This window comes from Vicugna pacos, chromosome 34 (genome assembly GCF_048564905.1).
Source record: "Vicugna pacos chromosome 34, VicPac4, whole genome shotgun sequence".
Taxonomy (NCBI): domain Eukaryota; kingdom Metazoa; phylum Chordata; class Mammalia; order Artiodactyla; family Camelidae; genus Vicugna; species Vicugna pacos.
Window position 1 is genome coordinate 13,139,368 of NC_133020.1, and position 7,158 is coordinate 13,146,525.

The following is a 7,158-nucleotide window of genomic DNA, read 5'->3' on the forward strand; positions in this document are numbered from 1 at the left end:
CCTTGTAAGACACCCCAGAGGGTTTCCTCCTCCTTCCACCATGTGAGGATACAATGAGAAGTTTGCAGCCCAGAAGAGAGCCCTCCCTTCATGCTGCTAGGCACCCTGATCTCAGACTTCCAGCCCCCAGAATCATGAGAAATAAATTTCTGTTCTTTATTAGCCACTCAGTCTGTGGTGTTTTGTTATAGCAGCCTGAATGGACCAAGGCATGTGGGGAGAGTGTGTCTGCTCTGAAGACGTTGGGGGTAACCTGCACACCACAGCATCCACTACACATGATAGAACAGGATCTTCCTTCAGGCTGCCATAACCATCGCACTAACGCTACGCAAAAGAATGAGGAAAGAATGAATTTATCTTATCAAATAAAATAGGTAGCACCTTCACTGAATTGAGGTTGGAGGAGAACGTATGCTCATGTTTTCGTCACAAAAGGGATTAGAGCAGACTTTCCGGGCAGTTCAAGACTGGTCATTCTCATGGTCTTTCACTCATTTATCCCTTCACTGAACCATGAGATGAAGATGTATCAGGAGTAGACCCCATCATTGTTGACTTCACCCCTTCCCATCCCCAGTCATCTGGTTTCCCACTGGAGAACAAATATGAAGTTAACTGAGAATTTGGTCTGTTGGTTCTTGACCTTGAGAGTTCCCAGGTGAAATCTGAAATTGGCCAACATCTGTTATTTGTGTTCTTTTTGATGCTGGCCATTCTGACAGGTGTGAGATAGTATCTCATTGTGATCTTGATTTGCATTTCCCTGATAGTGGTGATGTTGAGCAGCTTTTCATGCTCCTGTTGGCCACCTGCATTTCCTCTTTTGGAAAAATATCTGTTCAGTTCTGCCCATAGTTTAAACGGGTTGTTTGTTTGTTTGTTTGTTGGCTTTTTAATTGAAGGATAGTTGATTTAAATTGTTGCATTAGTTTCTGGTGTACAGCATGGATGGACTTCGAGGGCATTGTGCTAAGTGAAATAAGTCAGACAGGGAAAGACAAATACTATAAGATATCACTTACATGTGGAATCTAAAAAAATACAACAAACTAGTGAATAGAACAGAAAAGAAATAGACTCACAGATGTAGAGAAGGAACTAGTGGTCACCAGTGGGGAGAGGAAGGGCAAGGGGCAAGACTGCAGTGGAGGATTAAGAGGTGCAAACTATCAGGTATAAAATAAGCTGCAAGGGTGTATTGTACAACATGGGGAATGTAGCCAATATTTTATAATAACTATAAATGGAGTATAACCTTTAAAAATTGTGTATCATATTGTAAACCTATAACATATAATATTGTACATCAACTGTACCTCAATTTAAAACATACAATATTGTAAAATAAATACATAAATAAAGCTTAAAAAAATTAAAAATAAATAAATTACACATTGCTCTCTCAAGGCTGTGTCCTTGAAATGGCTCTGGCTCTGGGAGCAGTGGGCAGAACATACATTCCAAGGACAGGGGAAGGGGTGAGGAACTTCTAAATTCATGGTCTGAATTTCTAATGTACTCAGTAAACATTCAAATAATTTATTGATGATGATAATATATATTCAAGAAAGGGAAAGCGAAGACTTGAACAGTAATTTGTGAGTGAGCAAAAACTGACGTTAGATTTAATTCTAAATTCTGACCTTAATGCTTATATATACCAGCAAAATTTTGTGAACGATCGTATTTCCTGTTAAATATCTTTCCCCTTTGTGTTCAGAGTCAACAATGCCTTACCTTCCTGTCTCCATTTCCTGCTCCTCACTCCCTCTGGTATGTCCACTTTCTTGCTAATAATAAGGTCCACCCTTTATTACTTTCCTACAAATTCATGGCCTCTGTCTCCACTTCTTCCTCCATCTTTACCTATTCCCAAGATGTTGCTCCAGGTGGCCACTTGGGAAAGAGGTTGAGGCAGATTGAGTTATGGTATGAGGAGCACAAAAGGGGCATAATCAGGAAAGGAAGTGTCTGGAAGGAAGTGGATATGAACTGAACAGGATATTAAAAGTTCTGGTCCTGTCCTGCAGTCGCCACATTTACCACCATGATCATGAGAATCCTACTGGTCCCAAAGGGCGCTCCACTGCACTTAGGCAAACATGCCATGGAATGAAAATGGGAAATATTATTTGTGCGCTAACTGCTCTCTTGGATTGACTCATTCTGCTCACTCCACCTGCTCTCTTCCCTTCATGCCACTAATAACATGCCAGGGCTGGAGAAGGGAAGAGGCTAAGTCAGTCAACAAGTGGAAATGGAAGGTGTTTGTGGACAGGCAGGTGGTTTGTGGGAAGATATTTACATGATTGTGAAATGCAGAATGGTAGTGGCCAATGATGGGATGTTGATTTATAAGGCAAGGGCTAAAAGGTCAGAGAACTATTGCATTTTTGGGGCCAGCTAATGTTTGAGAAAGAATGGTAGTCAGTGAGGTGAAGGCTGGATATAATTATGGATGCCAGACCAGGGGTTAAAATGGCAACTTACTAAGGGCTACAGTTTTAGAATTGTCATCAGCTTATGACCCTCTATTTCTCCTTCCACTGTCTCATTTTCCAATTCGCGAAATAACAGTATATTCAAGTTCATCAGGGTTTCCTCAGAGAGAAAGTCACCATTTTCTGATCTGTGTGATTCTAATTACATCTTAGCATCTTAGCATAAGCCATTTCTGAAAAACTCAAGTCATAAAACACAATTTTCACCTAGTTTTCAAAATGTCTGGTTTTAAACACAATGTTCTCAAGTTCCAAGAAGAGATGGAAATTTTAAGAATAAACTTGAAAGGACTTTGTTGTTAGATAAGGAATAAATGAGGAGACCCATGATAGCCATGATAATCGGGCAGGATCTTAGAAGGGATGCATTTGGAACTGACTGTTTAATAGTTACAGCTCTTAGTCACCAAAAACAGAATAGGATCCAAACCACAGCAAAAGCTGTTTCGTTTGGGAAGCCAATGTTAATTTCTCATGCACCTCTGCAAACTCTTGACCATATTTCTGTGAGGGACACACCCTTAAATAAACAGATATTTTAAAATCTATCAAGATAAAAGGTTTCTTTTTTTTTTTTATGAAGAGATCAGACCTTAAGATCTGAAAAAAGTGGTCACTGTTGCATGAAAGGGAAGAAACTCCAAGGGAATAGACAATCTCGTTGAGGAAAAAGTCATTTCTCCAAGCAGCTTTCCCTTCCATCAGTTATCCCTCTGCTCAGCACTTAGAAGACTGTCACAGATTATGTTTATTTAAGACATCTAGGCTTTTGTAATCTGTCATAGTAAAATGAAGAGGTGGACATGGTGTATGGTTCACCACAAAGAGACCTGTGAAAGGATCTGTCTTTTTAGTGTAGACATGGAGAGTTAGACCTTAAAATAACAAGGTCCAGAAAAGAAGTGACACTTAGGATTCTGAACGCGCTTCAAAATGCATCCAACATGTTGAACAAATTAACCAGAAGCATGATTTGTAAAAATGAACATAGGAGCAAATTAGACAACTTCTCTAATGCATACTAATGGAAAGGAATGGCGGGAGAGGGGCCTGCTGTTAGCAAAACTGAAATGAGAGAGGGGGGTCTTTGGGTTCAAATCTGGACTTGCCCGTTAAATTTAGCTTGTCATCTTGGGAACATCCCTGGGCCTCATTTTCCCTCCATGTAAAACAGAGTTAATTGTATCTTTCTATCTCGTCACAAGTACAGTGTCTGGATAAAATGAGACGAGGGTTGGAAAGCCCTCTGAGAAATAAAAATATGCAGTGACTTTGGCCTGGACTCAGAAACTCCTGTGAACCAGCCCTCCACAAACACACACGCCCTTGTCTAGATGGCTGCACCATAAAAGGCAGCTTCAAATGGCTACGGAGGATATGGGAGAAAACTGGATAATCCTCAGTCAGAATCTATCAATGACTAAAGAGTTGACTCTGAGAATTTATGCTCAACTGTGTGCAAATTGACTTGTTCCCACGTTTATTTTTCCAGCCCAGAAGAACCCAAACTGAAAACTCCCCCTTTGCGGGTATTATCAGGTAATTTAGTGATTGACAACGTTGTTCTAATCCAGTGCTGAGAAGGGACATCTAACTTCTATGGTCCTCGTTTCCACCACATGAAATAAGGTGATGGGAAAAACGACTATAAGGGTCCCTTTAACTAACATTTTAAGTTTTGAAAATCGAAGAATAAGGAGGGCAGAACTGACGACTGACTAGTTCATGTCCTGGGCCCCAGGCCAAACACTTCGCCTCCCCATTGTCTCCTCATAATGAAAATAGCTTTGGTTCAGCTCAGGCCAGAGCAGCCTTAATCTACCACTGGTTTGTAAATCAATCATTAGACTCAACTCAGAAGCAGCTGATTCTATTTCGGTCTGACTTTCGATGCCAAAACTCAACCCCCAGTTTGTTTGGTTTTAATAAATTTATTCTGTTGTTGTGAACGTTGTGCAAAATGGAAAAAACAAGTCTAGACTGGTCTTAGTTCAGGAAGTGAGGTCAGGGTCTCTTTATTAAAAATAAACATCCTCTTTTTGCTTCCTTTTCACTCTTTTCTCACAAATCTGCTCCCCAAAACCCTTGGAACCCAGGGCTCCAACACATGGCACAGCTTGGTGGATAATAAAGCCAAGAAGACAAGAAGTTCCTAAAGGCAGCTGAGAGTAATACAAGGTGGACATGACCAAAAACCAGCTGCCTGAACCCTGGTAGGATCCTTCATCTCCCCTTGGTAAAAGCTGGCACGTTAATCCCAGTGAATGAGACACAATTTGGTCTGAATCTTGCAGTCCATGCTTTCTGGCCCTCACTGCCCTTCTACCTTTAACTAAGGATGGTGGCCCTTAATCACTTCCTGTCCAAACACAGTGTTCGGACCTAAAACTAAATCCAGGATTGAGTTTTTTTTTTTTTTGGCACTCTCTCCCACCTTCAAGGGCTTTCTTTTCCTTTTGGATCTGCCTTTTCTCTCTCTCTCTCTTTAGGAGATTTTGTGAAGTGCTATTAAAATAGAGGGGTTTATGATTAGCGAGGTACACAAGTGACCCACAAAAATAATTATTTCTTCAACACGCACTTGGAAGGGGCTGGTAGAAGGGAGTCTAACACGGCATTAAGCACACAGACTCTGGGGTCAGACAGCCTGATTCTATGACTTGTTAACTGCGTAATGAAAGTGTAAACTTTCACAAGTTTACTGGTTTCTCTGTGCCTTGGTTTTCTCAATGTAAAATGGGAATAGTAACAGAAATAACCTCCTAGGTTGGCTCTGAAGATTAAATGAAATCGCACAAGTTAAGGACTTGGCACAGAGCAAGCCTCGATTACCTTACCTGAGAAATATCCCAAAGTGGGCAGACGTCACACACTTCACAAGCTTTCTTTGTTTTTCCTTTCTTTCTCTGGTTTGAGCTAAGGCACTAGCTGTTCATTTTACCTAGAATGCCACCTCCCTTCCCTAGTTAGCAGCTCCTCATCAGTCATCAAGGGTCCCACCCAAATGGGTCTCTCTGGAGCTTTCCTTGGGTCTCTGGGCTCCCCTGGCATGTGGTACAGGCTTCAAGGAATACGGCATTGATCACATCTTACTGCTACTGTCGATTTATAATATATTTATGTATCTTTAAAAAGCATATAGCAGACACTGAGAACTCAATACATAGTTTAGATATCTCTGGGATACATCCCCAAGCCTGTTTTCAGTAGGTTCTTTCTACCACCACGTCTACGCTGACCTGAAAATGTGTGAGCGTGTGACAGTGACCATCAGAAGCCATGCAGCTGCCTGAGGCACAGAGAAGGTTTTTGCGCACAGAAGTGGAGCAGAGCAAATAGGGCTTTAAGCCTCAGGATCAGATCTGAACAAATCAAGAGACTCCCCAGAGTTTATCTTTTTGGTGTAGGATATTAGCTTGGTTGCCTCGGAGAATAAACTTGCTGGAATCTATTGGTTTTCTCCTCTAAGAAACTATATATACATTTCCCCGACAGGAAGGCCATAAAAATTAGCATCCCTTGCTATCAAGTTAACCTTTTGGAATTTAGCTGGTTACTTACAGAGCCTTTGGAAAATTGTAAGTATGGATTAGACCAGGAATTTACTGATGGAAAATTACATCCGGGAGGGGGAGAAAGTGTAAAGTATAAGAAAACTCATTTTTTCAAATAAATGAGTGTTTATGAGCAAGTAAAAGGACAAAGAATAGTGAGGGCATAAAAGAAGAAAGGAGAAACCAAGAGCGAGGGAAGAAACGGAAGCTTTTCTCATTTGAAATTAGGATGCACTAAATGTGGGTCTCTCTCTCTCTCTCTCTCCTTCTCTCTCATTGGCTCCTGTGTAGGCTGCTCTGGAGATGGTCACAGAAGCTCCAAGACATGGGAACATAAACTAGGTAACCAACAACTCAGATTAATCAAATCAACAAACATTCCAAGGCAGCCTCGAGGAGTGGCGTGAGCTCAAATCTGAGTTCTCATCTCAACCCCAGCATTTACTGGTTCAGTCTTTGAGCAAGGTAACCTTTCTAAACTTTTCTAAATTCCAAAATGGGGGTAACATGCATACTTGGAAGGGTTTCTATGAAAATTAGAAATAATATAAGTGAACTATCTGGAATATAATTGGTCCTTCATAAATAATGGATATTATTATTATATTGTTTAAAAGTATACAAAGCAATGTAAGTAAAACATGACTCCTAACCTCAGGTGGGTTTATAAGCAATAAGTATAGGAGACATTCAATTTAGTGTACAAAAACATCGTCAGTCATTATTTCCTGAAAATAGAAATTTTTCAAAAGCAAAAAAAAAAAAAAGAGAGAGAGAAAAAGTCTCTGAAAGTTCTGAGGAAAAGGGCAAAATGCTTCAAGACATAAAAGATGGCAAGTTTACCTCCTAAAACAAACATATTACAATGACTTGGCATTTTTATTAGGAAATAGATTTTTTGCACACTAGTTCTCAGGCCAACTAAATACTGTATCAGTGGTCACACAGAACATGGGACCGGAGCGGGTCCACAGAAAACTGAAAGGATTTAGGTGAGCATAGGAAGAGGGGTGCATTCCAAAAGGAAGGAGGGGTGTGATGCAGAAGGACCCAGTGTCTGAGATGATCCTGAGCTTTTAAATGCCCCCATCCTCCTGGCC